Below are 17,623 nucleotides of genomic sequence, written 5' to 3' on the forward strand. Positions count from 1 at the left end.
GAGGTTTATCAAGGGCCTTACAAACATGTTTCCTCCCACTCCATTTGTAATGCCTCAGTGGGACCTTAATCTTGTCTTAACCTTTCTGATGGGGTCCCCTTTTGAGCCTCTACATAGTTGTCCCTTGAGGCTGTTGTCCTCTAAGGTGGTTTTTCTTGTGGCCATAACCTCGGCAAGGAGGGTTAGTGAGCTTCAAGCTCTTAGTTCCAAACCTCCTTTTCTTACCTTACATGCTGAAAGGATGGTTCTTAGGACCAGGGCTGCCTTCCTGCCAAAAGTTGTTACTCCTTTCCATTTGGGGCAGTCTATTACCCTCCCTGTTTTCTATCCACCCCCTCATCCCTCCAAGGAGGAGGAAAGACTCCATCGCCTTGACCCAAAGAGGGCTATGAGTTTTTATCTGGACAGAACCAAGGACTTTCGCCTTGATGACCAGCTGTTTATTGGCTACGTTGGTCGTTCTAAAGGTAAAGCGGTGCACAAGCGCACGCTGTCAAGATGGATAATACTGACCATCAAGATCTGCTACGCCCTGGCTGGTAAGACTCCTCCTGAGGGTATTCGTGCTCACTCTACTAGAGCTAAGTCTTCGACATCTGCTCTGGCCCGGGGTGTTCCTGTGGCAGATATTTGTAAGGCCGCGACTTGGGCCTCCCTCCATACTTTCGCAAAGCATTATTGCTTGGACTCTGAGATGAGGAGGGAGGGCCACTTTGCGCGCTCAGTGTTACAAGACTTTCTGGTATAGGAAGGTGGACACCCTCCTCCGGGAGTGGGGACTGCTGTGGGAATCTATTCACAAGGTGAGGAATCCACTGGCAGATGTATCCATCAGAAGAACAAGTTACTTACCTTCGGTAACGCTTTTTCTGGTGGATACAGTATCTGCCTGTGGATTCCTCACCAACCCACCCGCCTCCCCGTTGTCCACCTTTGTATGCCATGAAAGAGGTCTTGTTTGAAATGTTGTTATACTTTCTTGTACATTTGTAGGAAATGCTTGGTTGTTTAGCATGCTTATGTTTTGTATGCTATGTATATGTGTTGGTATTCTATATACTGTGTATACTTGGAGTTGTCGTTGGTTCACCTGTTCGCCTCGAAGGCACGGAAAAAATGGGTGGAACTGGCGTCATCACGCCGACGTGGGCTTCTTATGGCTCCGGTGACGTCGTACGGAGTCGCGTGCGGAGCCGATGCATTGTGACGTCGCCCACGTCGACGTGGAATGCTGGGGAAGAAAAGTTCCGTGGAATGCTGGCGCAAGGGATATTCACAAGGTGAGGAATCCACAGGCAGATACTGTATCCACCAGAAAAAGCGTTACCGAAGGTAAGTAACTTGTTCATCTCGTACATCCTGTTGTCCAAATTAAAATAAACTGTTATTTTTTTTTAATTGGTCTCAGATTTCCTTATTGAGTGTGTGTCTCATTTATTGACTGTGTGTGTGCAAGAAATGCCTAACACTCCCCTTTGATAAGCCAAAGGCTGCTTAACTACACTACCATTAGGCCTCGAAACATCCAAAAAATATTACTAGAACTGCAGGTCTAGTGACTTAAATAATCTACTCGACCTAATTATAATGCTCTTGACCCATAAACTGATTTCAAATTATGTGATCCTGGGCAAGTATTTTAATTCACTGAGATGCCATTTTCTTCTTTATCACATATGAGAGCACCTTCAAATACACAAGTTCAGCGCGCCTGCTCTACAGAAAACTCTTTTAAACATTAGCTCCATATAGAATACAAATCTAGCCACATATGGGATACACTTGACTGCTGACTTGCCTCTTAGTTCATTAACTGCATTGTCATCAGGGCGGGGCAGGAATGTTTTTCAAATTGGTGTTTAAAAGCTATCACTTTTAATAAATACATAGGTAAAGCATAAAGTAGCAGCACACATTTGCAATCAGCAGATTTTACATTGAAAAGGCCACGGAATTTGTCACTAACATGAAGTTTTAAAACTATATAGTGTACAATGTTTGGAAATAACGTTTCTGCAAATATTTAAATTTGCACAGCACCAAGTAAAGTCTTATGATTTGTTTTACTCCGATTTTAATTCTTTGTTAGCATCACACTTCTGAATTACAAAAATAATTATTTAATAATTCCTGATATATTTTTTAATACTTGTACTATTCATTTACAAGCTGTTTAAATGTTTTGTTAGAGAAAAAAAACTGACATTTTACTTACTTTTTTCTTGTCATCTCACTTGACAAAAAGCATTATTTGTAATAATAGAGAGAAAAGTACAAACCATTTTCCAGGAACAGATAAGCAACAATTAGTAAAAAGACAAACTGACATTTGACCTCTTTCCTTGAGCAGTGGCAAATGTGTCAAGATAAACAGATTTAAAAGCTTCTTACTTCATCATTCAATTTCTGAATGAATAGAACACCTGTTTCTTCCAGCTTAAGTTTACTCGCCAGCATGGACGAGTAAGTGCTAAAAATAGCTCGACCTGATAAAATCTCAATCGCAATTGCAGGCGGGCGAATGGATTTTTTGAGGCCTGCAAAAAGGGCTCTTTAAGATTGTCAAAGCAAGCCTGTGTACACTATTAAGGGTTACCTAGACTCTCTGCACAGTGCACCTCATTTTGGTACACTTTATAGAGAGCCCGCTTCCTACGTTGGTAGTGCAGCTTGGGATAGAAGACTTTGCATTTGCATTAGCACTCTGTTAATAATTGATTCCACTAAGGAATCCTCAATTGACTTTAGTCAAAAATATTTTTTTAATTTTCGACTTTTCCAAATTTTTAACCTGAGCTGTTTGGGCCTTGTGATAAGTCCCCCAGTCCAAACTGTATTAGAAATGTAAAATGTATACTAGTAGTTAGGCCTTCAACATCTGTTTTAGAATTGTTTTGTATGTTTCCTTAAAAGGTCCCACCTACATTGAAAATGTCAACCTTAGTGGAGAGAGTTGAGGAACTCAACCCAAACCCTTACATGCAACTTAGTTTAAAGCAGTTAAAAGACCTCTGCAAAGCTTGCAAAATTGCAACTGTGTCTAAACCAACCAAAGCACTATTCCAGGAGTTGCTTGCTGAATTTGATAGATCCCAGGCAAGAGAAGAACACACTAACAGTATGGGAGATGACCCTGTCAGTGAAGATGAGACTGGCAACAGTACTCATGGGGATAGCTCCCGTTCCAATAACCCAGGAGAATAGGAAAACAACTGTACCTGGAGGTAGACCAGACCCTTCCAGGCCCATAGAAGAACTAGAGGATCGAGACCAGGAGCTGGAGAGACTAGCCCTTGAGGCCAAACTCCTGGCCATACGAAGAGAAAGGCCTGGGATGGGGTTAGCAACCATAAATGGAGGCAGCAATAAGGTAAATAGGGAGAGAGAGGAAACGTTTGATCCCAGAATCCCCCAAGGGATTTTCCCAAATATGTTGAGGGTGATGATGTCACAAAATAGTTTGCAGCCTTTGATGGGGCTTGTAAAATGAGAATGCTCAACTAAATAGTATTGGGGCTTTCTGCTCTGGGAGCTTTTCTCAGGCAAGTGCAGGGATACACTCCTGACACTTAATGAGGAAGATGCTGAGTCCTATGACCTCATGAAGGATACCCTGATTGAGGGCTTTTGACTCACCACTCAGGAGTGCAGGATTAAGTTCAGGGAGACTCGCAAAACCTTGATTTAGTCCAGAGTAGATTTTGTTGACTTCTCAGTTAAAACACTAGGTGGCTGGTTGAAAGGCAGTAAGGTGCAAGGCTATGAAGGGCTTTACAATTTGTTAATGAAAGAGCACTTGTTAAGTAACTGTACATCAGAAAAACTGCATCAGCACTTGGTGGATCTAGGGTTGGTTTCTCCCCAAGAGCTGGGGAAGAATGCCGACTATTGGGGCAAAAGTAGGGTATTTAGAAAGGCCCATTGCGGGAGTGACCAAAAGAAAGGGGTTGCTGACAACACCCGCCCCCAAGGGAAAGATGTGGGACAGTCTAAAGAAAAAGGTAGAGAGTCTTCTAAAGGCCACCGAAAACCTGTTCAGTAGGGTGGGTCCAGAGACACTTCGCAATCAAAGGGTGGGTACCCAGGTAAGAACTGGGATCCCAAAAAGGCTTGGTGTTTTAATTGTAAAGCCAATGGGCACTGAACTGGGGACTCATCCTGTCCCAAAAAGGCCCACACTAGTGCACCTTCAGTTACCACTGGGGTGGTGAGTCTCCAGATGGGATCATTGGTGTGCCCAGAGCAGGTCAGAGAGCACACTAAAGGGTGGGGTAGATATAGCTACCCTGGCTGTCTGGCCCAGTAATCTGGAGAAATACAGACAAATGGGGTTGAAGTAGAAGTACTGAGGGATACAGGTGCAAGTTTCACCATGATGACTGAAAAACTGATATCCTTAGAACAGTACTTGCCTGGACAAACTTATCCAGCCATCGGTGCTGATAACTATACCAAAGTCCATCCCATCACAATGGTAACCTCATAATGGGGAGGGGTTCCTGATTAAAGGAAGGTGGTTGTGTCCTCTGCCTTTACCTGTACAATGTCTGTTAGGAAATGATCTGGAGATCTCAGCATTGGCTGAGGTAGAGATAAGATCCCATGCAGCCATGCTGGGACTACCTGGGTGGGTGTGTGTGAAATCTTGAACACAGTGCAAAGCCCAGGATGAAAAATAGAAGATGGAGCCTGGAATAATACCCCAACCCTCCAAGAGAAAATGCAAGAAATCTGGAAAACCGACTTCAGAAGAGACAAAAGCTCAGGTCCCCTCTCCTCTGGGAAAAAACCTGTCAGCCCTTGAAGGAACTGAACCCCCGGAACTTAGACCTTACATGCCAGAGCTCCTAGGCCCACGGGACCCTTTAGGGAAGATCTTTGCCAAGGACAGAGCCTGAGACAGCAAGCGGCTGACCAGGAAAAAGGAGATGTCAGTTGCTCCCACAGAACCTATTGGGAGGAGGGACTCCTGTATACTGAGGCCAGAGATTCCAAACCTGGTACCACTGGGAAAGTAGTAGTGCCTCAGCAGTACAGAGAGTTCTTACTCTCATTGTCACATGACATCCCCCTAGCTTGGCATCCTGGCCAGAGAAAGACGTGGAGTAGGTTAGTCACCCACTTTTACTGGCCAGGTATGTCCCAGAAGATAAAGGAGTTTTGCAATTCCTGTGTTACCTGTGAAGCCAGTGATAAGACAGGTTGCAAACCAAGGAGACTACCAGTGGTTGGGGGTCTCCTTTTGAGATGGTATTGATCGACATTGTTGGTTCCCTTGACCGCCAGGCAGCTTCAGAAAACCATAAACCGGGAAATGCTCGCACATCCACCATATACAAAAAATAAGTAAGCAATCAATTTGGCGTGAGAACAATTTTCTTATGTAGAGATATTCGTTTATAATTAAGGGAACGGGTGCTCAATCGGCCCCCAAAACACCTACTATCTGAAGGTGTTGTTAGCACAAAACAATGTACCACCAATTTACACACAGAAAGTAGAGGCCTTAACATCACACCATTAGTCTTATTAAAGTCCTAGTTACGGATATTCAACCCTTGGATATATACAAGCCCAATTTTCAAGCAGGAAAAGTGCAAGATCTATTAATCAGAAACAAGAGAAGTTGATCCATGTCGATTAGAAGTCTTTGTCACAAATGTAAATCTTTAAAATTCCCAGCACACGATTAGCTGACACGTATTTTGTCTTTGCACAGACTTTTTCAAGGCTGGAATATCAAACATATTACAATAAATATACTCAATAAAATTAATATATAAAAATATACACAAAACATTCCCAACATGATGCACATAGTCTTATTTTACATCAAAACTAGAAAACAGACTTGTATCGGTACACCAATGTATATTCAATCCAAACATACACCACATAACTTAAATTATACAATGATTTATTCAATAGGTCCAACACACCAATGTGTAGACACAATCAATTGTACATTTGTGATGTACGCATATATCACAACTCCATACACCAGAGGAGAAGAAAGAAACCCAAAACACCAAACATAGCCAGTGAATTTATATGAAAAAATAGTAAATGTGTGCACATCAGAAAGTAGTGGATGCTAAGGCCACCTAACTCACCAGCCACCCGTGAGCATGCCAGTAGTAAAGATTCATAGATAGATAAATAAATCCACCATCATGATCGAAAGCAGCAGTCCAAAAACAGAATCACGCCTTTTCAAAACGCACATCTGCCCAACATATTGCAGTATACACACCTCAATTCTGGGAAACCTAGACGTATAATTAGTCAATGAGACAGCACATATCTGCAATTCACCATATAGTGTATAGTCGCACAATTCTCAATGCTCATGTATATAGAGCTATAAGATAATATGAGCATTTGCTTATTCCATCAACGCATCCAAAGCATCATGGGACAAAAAAAAAAGAATATTTTTTTTTTTTAAAACCCATTTCAAATGTTCCTATGTACCTATCTTTGAAAGTTCCGGAGTAATTATAAGCGCAACATCTAGAGGTAAATTGCACCATCCAAATTTGCCACAAATCCCCATAGACTAGCCCACAAACAATAGTCAAAACCAGATGGTACAGACCACTAGCTGCACTAAAATAAAGGACCACCCTCTATTAGTGACTATGGTTCTATTTACTGGAGGAAGATAAGTGGGGTACGATGTTTGATCCACCTGTACAGTTCCCCAGATGTCCCACCCACGACGTGCAGAATCATACTGGCCTAAAGTTGAGGTCTGCCTCCAATATAAGTGATAGAAATCATGGGGCCTAGGACAATATACTGGTATAGGACAATATACTGGTATAGAATCAATGGAGGTGAGTAAGCTTAAAAGAAACTCAAGAGACACCCATTCCGGACACCTTGTAGCGAACTCAATACGCTTACCATAAAATCAACGATAGCCAGGCAGAAAAGCAAAAGTAAGTATCTCATTAGCGTAGAATCCTTAAGTCTCCCAGTGGTACTGCAAAAAGTCACCTGCAGTTGAAGGAACACAAGGAGTAAGACTTAACCTATGTTAACTCCCTAAAGTCCGTATAACCGATGAGTATCTCACTCACCTTATGATAAAATAACCAATCCAATCAAATATCAATATAGCTATATTTGTATCCACTTAGCGATAATGATGTTCTCATGTAAAAGAACCTCCAAGTAGCTTTCTTGATGAAGTTCCTGTAGTGCAACCCTGATAAGTTGTGAACCAGAACTACAAAACATAAAATATAAAATGAAATCAGAATGGCCACTCTCCAACAGAGTCGACTGCAACTACAGTCTCAAAGTATTCTCACCTTCAAATCAGCGAGGTGTCCACCAAATATGTAGCCCTTCAAACTTCACAGGAGAAATGAACGCGGCAACGGCACCGGTATTTGAGTGCGTTCCATTCCCCTACCGTAGTGGTCATGTGACCCATACGTTCGAAGAAAGAGTCATAGACACAGAAAACAACCTTGTACCTTCACAGTGTATCAATAAAGGTGCCGCCATCTTTGCCTGTATATTTTACAGTGAACCGTGATTATTGAAATACTGTACTCCTAATACTAATGCCTCAGAACTCATGATAAACGAGATGGTCCTAATAATAAATGGAACCAAATAAACAAACCTTTGAGTATCTAGTGTACTCATACATATTTGACATCGGCGATAATAAAAACTACAGTATTTATTTTGATAACATACACTGTAATACAGTTCACTTAGTTTGACCATATAAAGAGATCTAGTAGCTACACAATATATTGGGGAAAGTGCCGCCATCTTAGCCTATGTCTATTATAGTGGACCACCTTTGTAGAGACACTAAACTCCTAATACTAAATGCCACAGAATCCATGACTACAAGAGATGGTTTTATAAATAAACCCAAACTCGTAATCGAGAGGACCTTTGTGCTCCTACACGTTGGACATCGGTGTAAGTGAGAGCTACATTAGTTACTTGATAACATGCGCTGTAATATCGCTAAATTAGTTTGGCCATTTAGGTTGGTTAGTGATGGAAAGACCCAACCAAAGAAGATCATAGGAAAGAAAGCAGCGAAAGAGAGAGTCAGATACAAAAAGATAAAAAGTTATACATTTGTATACCATGATATAGCATACAAAAATGTATAAAGTGTTCTAATATGCAGTTGAGCATCATTTCCTGATTCTGGACTAACCTGCAGAACAAAGGAAGAAAACATACACACATATTGATAAAACATTAGTTTCTTCCTACACAATTGGTTAAAAATATTCTTAACATCAGTATATGTTCCACATGTTATCCTCAGGGACTTGCCATATCTACGCAGTTTTCTCTTGTGGCTTCTGTTGGTCCCATTCCTGATCTAACAATATCTCCCCAGGTGTGGTGATAGTTGACCATTGTGAGACCATGAACCAGAGCCCTGGTTGATCCCCCTACTATTAATCACGTAGAAACACATGGAGCTCACGATCGGTATTGAGCCCCTTGTCTACCGCTCGCAATTTAATCAGCCATTTTGTGGGTGTACTTGTAAATGTGGGTGTACTTGTAAAGCGCACTGTGACTCCATGGAGTATCCTGGCGCTGATGACCACTTGGGAACCCGTCCTGGTTTTCCCTGTGAGATGGTCCCTTTCTGGGTATCTCCAAGGTGAAACCAGGCATCCCCGGCGTCTGTGGGGGGCCGTTGTAGAGATGAGGCAAGCTTAATGCCCAGAGTTGCCGAGTGTGTTCCTGGTTAGAGTAGGTACCGAGGCGAGAATTATCGAGTCCGTTTTTGACCCTGGTCCACGACCCTTCCCGACCCTTTTGACTTTATTATCCTAAGAGCTGCTGTTCTATCCCCACCATGTGGGTTTGCCTCAATTAAGGCAATTGCATGGAGTTTTAGCCGCAGTATTTCAGAATCAACATTTGCAGTGTTATAATGTACCGCTAAAGGATAGTTCCTGTTATTACGGATTGCTCTGATATTTTCCTGTATCCTTTCCTTTAACGGTCTTATCGTACTGCCAACATATATAAGGTTACATTGGCAGATTATGCAGTACACTGTAAACTTGGTGTTGCAGTTAATAAACTGTTGTATAGTGTAAGTTTGTTTCCTAATGTAACAGAATGTCTTTTTTTTTTTTAAATCATCAGCAAATTAACATACACTACACATGGTGCATTTATAAAAACCATTAGGTTCCTCTGATAACCACATATTTGAAGCAACAGGCACAGGACTCTTCGCCCCCGATGGACTAAGTATATTTCTTAGTCCTGCCTCTCTTGTACACAATCTGTTTCTTTTTGGGATAGATACGTATCAAGGTCATGGTCCAATTTCAAAAGTCGCCAATGTTTATTCAGGGTTTTAAAGACCTGATTACTGTGTGACTTAAACTGTGTAATAAACACAATTTTGTCACCATTGTTTCTATTTTTCCTTTTGCAATTACCTTTAAGTAGTCCAGTTCTAGTGATTTTATTGATCCTGATATGGGCTTTCTCCAGCAACGCATTGATCATAACCCTCTCTGAAACATTTTTTAAGGGTCACCCTTTCACGCTGGAAGACATTCTCATTGCTGTAATTCTGTCTCAGCCTAGTCATTTCGCCAAATGGAATGGCATTAATCTGAGATGCCGGATGGGCACTGCTAGCGTGTAAAACGGAATTGCATGATGAATCTTTCCTGTATAATATACACTCAAGGTTTATCATTCTCAATGAACAATGTGACATCAAGAAAATCAATACTTCTTTTACTGGTTTTATAGGTGAAGCTCAGATTGTAATGATTCAGATTAATATAATCAAAGAGGGATGTCAATGCTGTCTCTTCACCTCCCCATACCATAAAGATATCATCAATGAATCAACACCAATATATAATGTTATTGGTCAACTCTGGTGGACATTGTTTCCATATATGATTTTCTTTAAAAAAAAAAAACATATATATATTTGCAAATGAGGGTGAAAATTTCGCACCCATAGCCACTCCAGAGTGTTGCTGGTACCAGACGTTGTTATGTTTAAAAAAGTTCTTATTTAGTGTAAGCTGGGTCAGATCAAGTATCATTTGGGTGTGCTCATACATAGTTGCATCTTTTTTAGCTAAAAAATACATAAGTGCTTCCATTCCTTTTTCAATGGGAATACTTGTATACAGGGCACATACATCCAAGGTGACCAAGGTAAATTCCTTCAGAAAACATATATATATATTGGTGATAGTGGATCATGCAACCAGGTTCCACTTATGACCGTCACTGCTTATTCAATGTCAAAAGCGCTCAAAAGTATTTTCACTAGAGTGTGCTTTCCTAAGAGGGTGGTGTCAAGCAGGTAGTAACTTCATGTCCAGCTGCCTAAAAGCCATGTGGGCTTAGTGTGGGGTTGTGTATAAGTTTACCACCCCATATAACCTACTAACAAAAGGTCTGATTGAGAGATTCAACAAGACCATGAAAGTTATGATCATGGGACTTCTTGGAAAAACTCAGACGGAGAAGGGGTGTCCTTTTGCCTTGCCTGCTTTTTGTTTTACAGAGAGGTGCCACAGAAGGAAGTGGGCTTTAGTCCCTTTGAACTTCTGTTTGGCCATTCTGTTAGAGGTCCACTAAGTCTGGTAAGAAGGCTGGGAGATGCCTCTCAAAGAACCGAAACTGAACATAGTAGACAATGTGCTGGGTCTTCGTTCAAGGAAGGCTGAGTATATGGAGAAAACAAATAAAAACCTTGAAGCAAGCCAGGAGCTCTAGAAGCAGTGGTTTGCCTAAAAGGCTGCACTGGCAGAGTTCCAACCAGGGCAGAATGTATGGGTTTTGGAGTCTGTGGCTAGGGCCATTCAGGACAAATGGAGTGGTCCCTACCCTATCCTAATAAGAACAGGGGAGGTAGCCTTTCTGGTGGACCGTGGCACTTCCAGGAGCCCCAAGAGTGTTCTCCATGTGAACTGCCTTAAACTCTATTATGACAGGGCTGATGTGACCATGTTGATGGTCACTGATGAAGATCAGGAAGAAGAGCGTAAACCTCTTGTGACTTCCTCTCCAACAACCCTCAAGATGGGTCTGTGGAGGGAGTTGTCTTCTCAGACACTCTCCCTTTTATTTGACCCCTGGTCAGACAACCTGGTGTTCACATGATGTGGACACTGGGGACAGCCTACCTGCCAAAAACAAAGTATACAGGCAGTCTGACCAAGTCAAAGAAAGCATCAGAGCTGAAGTCATCAAGATGCTGGGACTATGGGTGATTGGAGCCTCTAATTTATTTATTTAGGATATTTATAGAGCGCAACGAATCACCCGGGGGCATCTCGGCGCTATGCCTGGTCGGGGCAATGTTCAAGACTGAAAGGAGAATCTGTCACAGATGGTTAGAATATAAAGGTTTTCTATTTTTTTCTGAAGAGGATGAGAGGGGGGCAGGAGCGTATAGATATAGGGAGCATATTCCAATAGCGGGAGGCAAGATATGAGAAGGATCTTCCCCCTGCACGGGCAAGACGGATACGAGGGATCTGTAAGAGCCCCAAGGAGTTTGACCTCAGGTGCCGGATTGAAGTTTGTTTCGTAAGTTTACGTGAAAGGTATTGAGGTCCTTTCACATTTAGGGCCTTGTAGGTAAGACAACAGGTCTTAAAGAATGCCCGTTTCTTTATCGGGAGCCAATGAAGGTCAGATAGTAAAGGGGCTGATGCCGTGCCAGGAGGGTGGTTCAGTATCATACGTGCGGCCGTATTTTGTATGGTCTGCAGTTTCCTAACCAATGTCTGGCCCAGATCAGCCAATAGTGCGTTACCGTAATCAAGAAGGGAAATCACCATGGCCTGCACCAGGGTTTTCCGATGGGTAAGTAAGGGAGGATTCTCCGTAGGAGCCGGAGGCTGTAGTAGCACGAACTCGTCGTTGCTGCGATATGATCCTTCATGGAAAGCGCTTGATCAAGTTTAAAGCCCAGATTTGTTACCGCTTGTTTAGCGACAGGGGAGGACCCTAGGTCGGTGGGCCAGCAGCCCAGGGCCCAGCACGCCGAAGCTTTCCCGATGAGCATAATTTCAATTTTACTGGGATTTAATTGGGGATGATTCTCTGTCATCCAATTTGCGATGTTACGCATTCCTGCTGCAAAGCGCAGGTGTTCAGATTTTTCTACCGGATTGATTTTGAAAATAAGCTGCGTATCATCTGCGTACGAGATTATCTCAGAGCCCGAAGATTCAGCAATCTTTGCTAGCGGGGCCATATATAGATTAAATAATGTGGGGCTGAGGCAGGATCCCTGCAGAACCCCTTTGTCCACAGAATAATTATCAGAGTGGTAGGGTCTGAGTATGATAGTCTGGCTCCTATTCAAGAGGAAGTTTTGTATCCATTTTAGGGCCAGCTCTCGGATCCCACATGAGTACAATCTCTCCAATAGTTTGGCGTGAGAGATGGTATCGAATGCTGCAGATAAATCTAGGAGGACCAAAATAGCAGATCCTCCGGCATCCATTTCCAATCTCAGAGAATCCGTCACTGCTAGGATTGCAGGTTCGGTACTGAATCCTGGGCGGAAACCTGATTGTGACAGGTCTAGATGATTGTTGGACTCTAGATGGAGACTTAGCTGTTTGTTAATAGCTGATTCTAGGAGTTTGCCTAGTAGGGGTAGCAGAGATATGGGACGATAATTATCCAGTATGAGAGGGTCAGCAGCTGGTTTCTTGAGGATGGGTCGGACAAACGCCTCCTTCCAGGCTTGGGGAATAATACCTGATCTAAAGGAGGAGTTGAACATTTCTTGTATTTCTAGGGTGCAACTTGGAGCTAACAAGGCCATGATTCTGGCAGGGCACAGATCGCTCGGGGAGCCTGATTTAGCTAAAGATATAAGTTTAAAGACTTCCGTTGTGGAGAGAGGTTGGAATTCAGTGAGATTGGTGGAGCCTGATCGCTGATTTTCTTCAGATCTCCTACCGGAGGTTGTGGACCAGATTGGTGCTGGAGGGAAATTATCGTAGATCCGAGTTATTTTATCTTGAAAGTGTGTAGCAAGGGAATTGCAAAGATCCTGAGAATTCCGGTTGAGATGACCTACATGCTTGAGATGAGACAGAGTATCTAACTATATTGAATAGTGTTTTAGATAAATTTGTGGTCTGGTCTATTTGATTTAAAATGAACAATTTCCTTGCTTTTTTTATATTTAGATGGTATTCGGATTGGGACAGTTTGAAAGTATGTCTATCTAAAGATGTTTTGCTGTATCTCCAGCGTCTCTCCAGGGCCTTACATTTTGTCTTTTCCATGGCGAGTTCGCCTGTGTACCATGGGGCAGATGGCCGTTGTTTATAGGGGGAGAATTTTTTCCCAGGGATCACAGCATCAAAAGCCTGGGTTAATCTGGCCAGCCCAGTGATCTTAGTCCCCAAACCTCATTCCAAGGGAGGTAAACCAGAGCTGGGGTATTTTGTGGACTACAGAGGCCTCAGTGCAGTCACTAACACCAATGCACATCACATTCCAAGAGCAGTTAAGCCCCTTGATAGGTTTGGGGCAGGCACGTTTCTCAGTACTTTTGATTTTACATCAGTGTAATGGCAGATTAGGCTGATCCCAGGAGCAAAAGTAAAGTCCGCATTCACCACCCCAGATGGGCATTACCAGTTTACTGTGATGCCCTTTGGTTTAAAGAATACCCGTGCCACCTTCCAAAGGCTGATGAACAAAGTCTTGGCTTGTCTGGAGTCTTTTAGTGCAGCATGTCTTTTTTTTAATTTTATTTTTTAATTAAACTTTTTATTCAAGTTGCATTATAACAAAAGAGATCTGCATACGCTTTACACAATCATGTCATTTTTGTACAGTCACTTATTATAAAATTCTACTTTCATACATAGGTTCTACTTCGCATTACATGTCTTCATCCGAATCACTATCTACTTCTGGGGGCGAACAGATGTTTCCTCTATGTTCATGCCACCCTCCCCACACCCTAGCCCATTTGGGGTGGCATTTCCTATTTATGAGCGCGGCCTTTTCCGCCACCATGGCCATATCTATGTCCTTGTACCACTGCATTATTGTCGGCACCGTCCCTACACCCCATTTCTGCTCTATATTTCGTTTAGCTATTATCATGCCAGTTGTGACTCAAAGGCGTTCAGCATGGGTGAGATCTGTCGGGCCCCAGACATAAAGAATGCAGCACTGAGGTTCAAGTGGGACCCTTTTCTTGGTGATGTCTGCTTTTATGTCTACCACTCCCTCCCAGTATAGTGAAGCATATCTTGATATTGCTGTCTATAGTTCCACCTGGAAACATCACCTGATCCACCCTGAAAAGGTCTTTGAGGCCTGCGGCGTGTAGGATGCACTATCCAGGGAAGCAAAGGCTAGATATGGAAGGGCTCAGTTGTATACTTGGGCCACCTTGTATGTGGAGGCCAAGTTCAACCATTACAGCCCAAGATGAAGACTTTTTTGGACTGAGAAGCTCCAACAAGCCAGAGTCAAGTCAGGGCATTCCTTGGCTTGACTGGGTACTACAGGAAGTTTGTGAAGGGATATGGCTCTATTGTGGCACCCCTCACTGAATTGACCTTTAAAGAAGAAGACAAAGAAAGTATACTGGACAGTGAGCTGTCAAAAGGCATTTGACACTCTGAAGGAAGCAATGTGCTCAGCACCCATTCTAAAAGCTCCAGATTACACAAAGCAGTTCAATGAGCTTCTGAAATGGGGTAAAAGGATCTGGTAGCGGCCACCGCGTTAGGTTGGAAGAGTACTCTGTGCCGCAGCTGGAAGAATTGGTAGCAGGTGCCTTAAAATAAGTGACATTCTGGAATACACTGTTCAAAAGATTTAATAGCATTTCCCTTCAATAATAAGTCCCTCATAACATTCCAGTCACCCAGCACTCATTCGCAGAAGGATAATGGGCTCACTGCTGGAGAGAAGTCTGGGTTTAGAAGCAGGGGACAGTTCAGGGATGGCAACCCTCTCCTTGGTGAATATTTGGTCCCAAATCTTGAGGACCGTTTACGCTGGTGTGTGTGTGTGTGTGTGTGTGCTTTTGGGACGTAGGTAGCGTGCCAGCAGGGGAATTCCCAAAACGGCTGAAATGCCACAGCCTGGTCCATGTGGATCTACTTCATTTTACTTTTTTCCTCACCACCCTTTCAAAGATAAATCACAGGTGACCTGCCCAGTAGTATGCCATCAGACAGGAGTATGGCAGTCCCCACCGTCGCCATGGTGCTATCAAGAGTGCGGATGATATGCGAGGCTTTCCACCCCCCTACACGGCCAGCCTAGCACACCTCCCACTTCCCCGTGTAAAGGCGATCAATCACTTGAATGCCAATAATGAGGATGAGGATGGGCATGGGCTGGGGTTGTAAGAGTTATTGAATGCCAATAATGGGGATGGGCATGGGCATGGGCTGGGGTTGTAAGAGGTATGGGACCCAGGGAATCACAGTCTTCTTTATCACATTAGTGGATCCCTTGTGTGACTTAGGCCAGATTGATCCATTCCTCTAGGCAGTTTGTAATATTTAGCCACTAGAATTTGATAGATCAGGTGAACCATCCGAAAGGAGCCAGAACCTGTAGTCTGGGGATTTCTGAAGCCGTGACCATTAGGTTCAGTATGTATGATTTTTGTCTGTTGACCTTAAATCCTTTAACAAACTTGTAGCGCTCTGTCAGGTCCCCTATCCCAGGTAAGGACTCAGTCGGGTTGGACAAAGTTGGATGCAGATCATCCGTGAACAGGTAGACCTTAACTGAAACGCCCTGAAGTTGATGCCCTGCACACTGCCAGAGGCTTGGTGAGCTGGAGGTACGACACCTAGAGCAAAGAGATGAAGGGAAAGTGGCTACCCCTGTCAGAATCCGCAAGATGGGGGAAGGGTTGAGTGCACAAGCCTTTAATTCTTATAGCATCTGTAGGAGCCTTATATCCTTTAATGACCGGTCCTGCGTGCATTTTATGGACCCGTTTACATAGTGAATCTACAGGAGCCGCAGGTGGCAGTATTATCCAACATTTTTCAAAGTTGTAGTACCCGGGATGCTTCTAAAGTGTTAGGGCCCCCCTTAATGTGGATGTTGTTACGACAGCTGTGGTTTTCAACATTTTATTGCTTCATTTGGAGCTTTGTGTTCTACTCTTCTAGCGCTTGCAGTGGAACCCTGTGCCATAGGAGTTCCTGATCTTCTGATAGGCTTCAGCTCTGCATACCAGTTCCAGGTCATCCACTTTGGTTCCCACTTCATTATTTTCCCTGCGCACGAAGGCAAGATTTGAGTTTGGTTTTGATGGATCCAATCTCGTTGAGGATTTTCCAGAGGAATTGCTTCATGTAGTCACAAGAGATTGGCGGCGTCAGGACTTCACTCGGCTTAGTCAATATGCTTTCCTCTGAAGTCGGCCTACTTCTGCAGGTGGCTTGAGTTATATGTCATAACGACCGAGCTGGTATGGTGAGGCTTCGCAAGTGCATGCGTCGAAAGGAGGAGCTTGGGCCTAAAATACCATCAGCCGGGCATCATCTACGCTGGGTGAATGGTGAGGGGGGCCATTTTGGCTGTTGTTCGCTGCTCCAGCAACAAGTACTCCTGGCAGACTTCAGGCTGGGCCCCCAGAGAATGGCCTTAGACCTCAGCCCCTCCACCCCACCCACCTCTGGGAGGACTACTGTGCAGGCAAAGCAGGGCAGATGTAGTTAGGAGCACTGTCTGAGGTGCCAGCCGGAGGGCGCTGGGTCAAGTGGGCCTACACTGGGTAAAGTGTGCCCACACATTAACAGAAGGGCCCTTGCCTAGGCTGTTGGGCAGGGGCCGCAGGTGGTTGCTCTTCTGCTGGGCCTTCTTGTTGTTTCCAGCTTTCGCCTCTTCCATGGGAGAGGAACGTGAGCCTGTTCCTAAAACTGCAGTCCCCTGTGGACTCTCCAGTACATAAGACATTTGTGGGGGCCCACGTGTTCCCAGTTGCAGTTAGATCGGATGCTCTCTAACTTCCACAGTCAAAGGATAAGGAGACAGGCGGAGCAGCTTTAAGTACGGATTTTGGGCTCCTTCTGTTGCGAGAGGCCCCAAATGTGCCTCTGCACCCACACCTGTGTGTACTAAGACTACCTGGGCACGGCATTCCAGACTGGGCTCACGGTTGTAAAGAATGGGGGCCATCAACTCTGGACCACGGCCGTTCCAGCCTGTGGCCGGGGGTCGGTTTCCACGGGGTCATTTCATTTACTGTTGCCCTCTTTGCCTCAGGGACATTGAAATGTGTGCCCATCCTAGGGAGATAGCCACTGGAGAGGTGACTTGCTGAAAGGCCAGGCCAGAGAGAAGCTGCTATGCCACTTGTCACTCCATTCCCGGCTTTTCTTCTCCACTTTTAAACATGTGCGGAAAAAAGACGAGAACGGATGTGAGCTTGCAGTGTGTCATCTTTGATGGCTCTGTGTTGTCGCATCCAGATATTATACAGTTTTGCTCAAGCTGGATTACCAACTACTCCATTTGGGCACCTGTCGGGTATAGTGATGTTGATCAGTTGGGCCTACTCAATGAGGAGGGAGCAAGAATCTGTGAATAATACTAGATGTCTAGCAGAGGACTC

At 43.9% G+C, this 17,623-nt stretch overlaps 1 protein-coding gene across 9 annotated transcripts in view; it reads left to right on the plus strand.

Annotated features, from left to right (window-relative positions):
• Positions 1-17,623, plus strand: part of AREL1 (apoptosis resistant E3 ubiquitin protein ligase 1) — a 632,176-nt gene that overhangs the window by 194,181 nt on the left and 420,372 nt on the right. The gene's annotated exons all lie outside the window — the stretch shown is intronic.

The sequence above is a fragment of the Triturus cristatus genome, chromosome 9, assembly GCF_964204655.1.
Source record: "Triturus cristatus chromosome 9, aTriCri1.1, whole genome shotgun sequence".
Classification (NCBI taxonomy): Eukaryota; Metazoa; Chordata; class Amphibia; order Caudata; family Salamandridae; genus Triturus; species Triturus cristatus.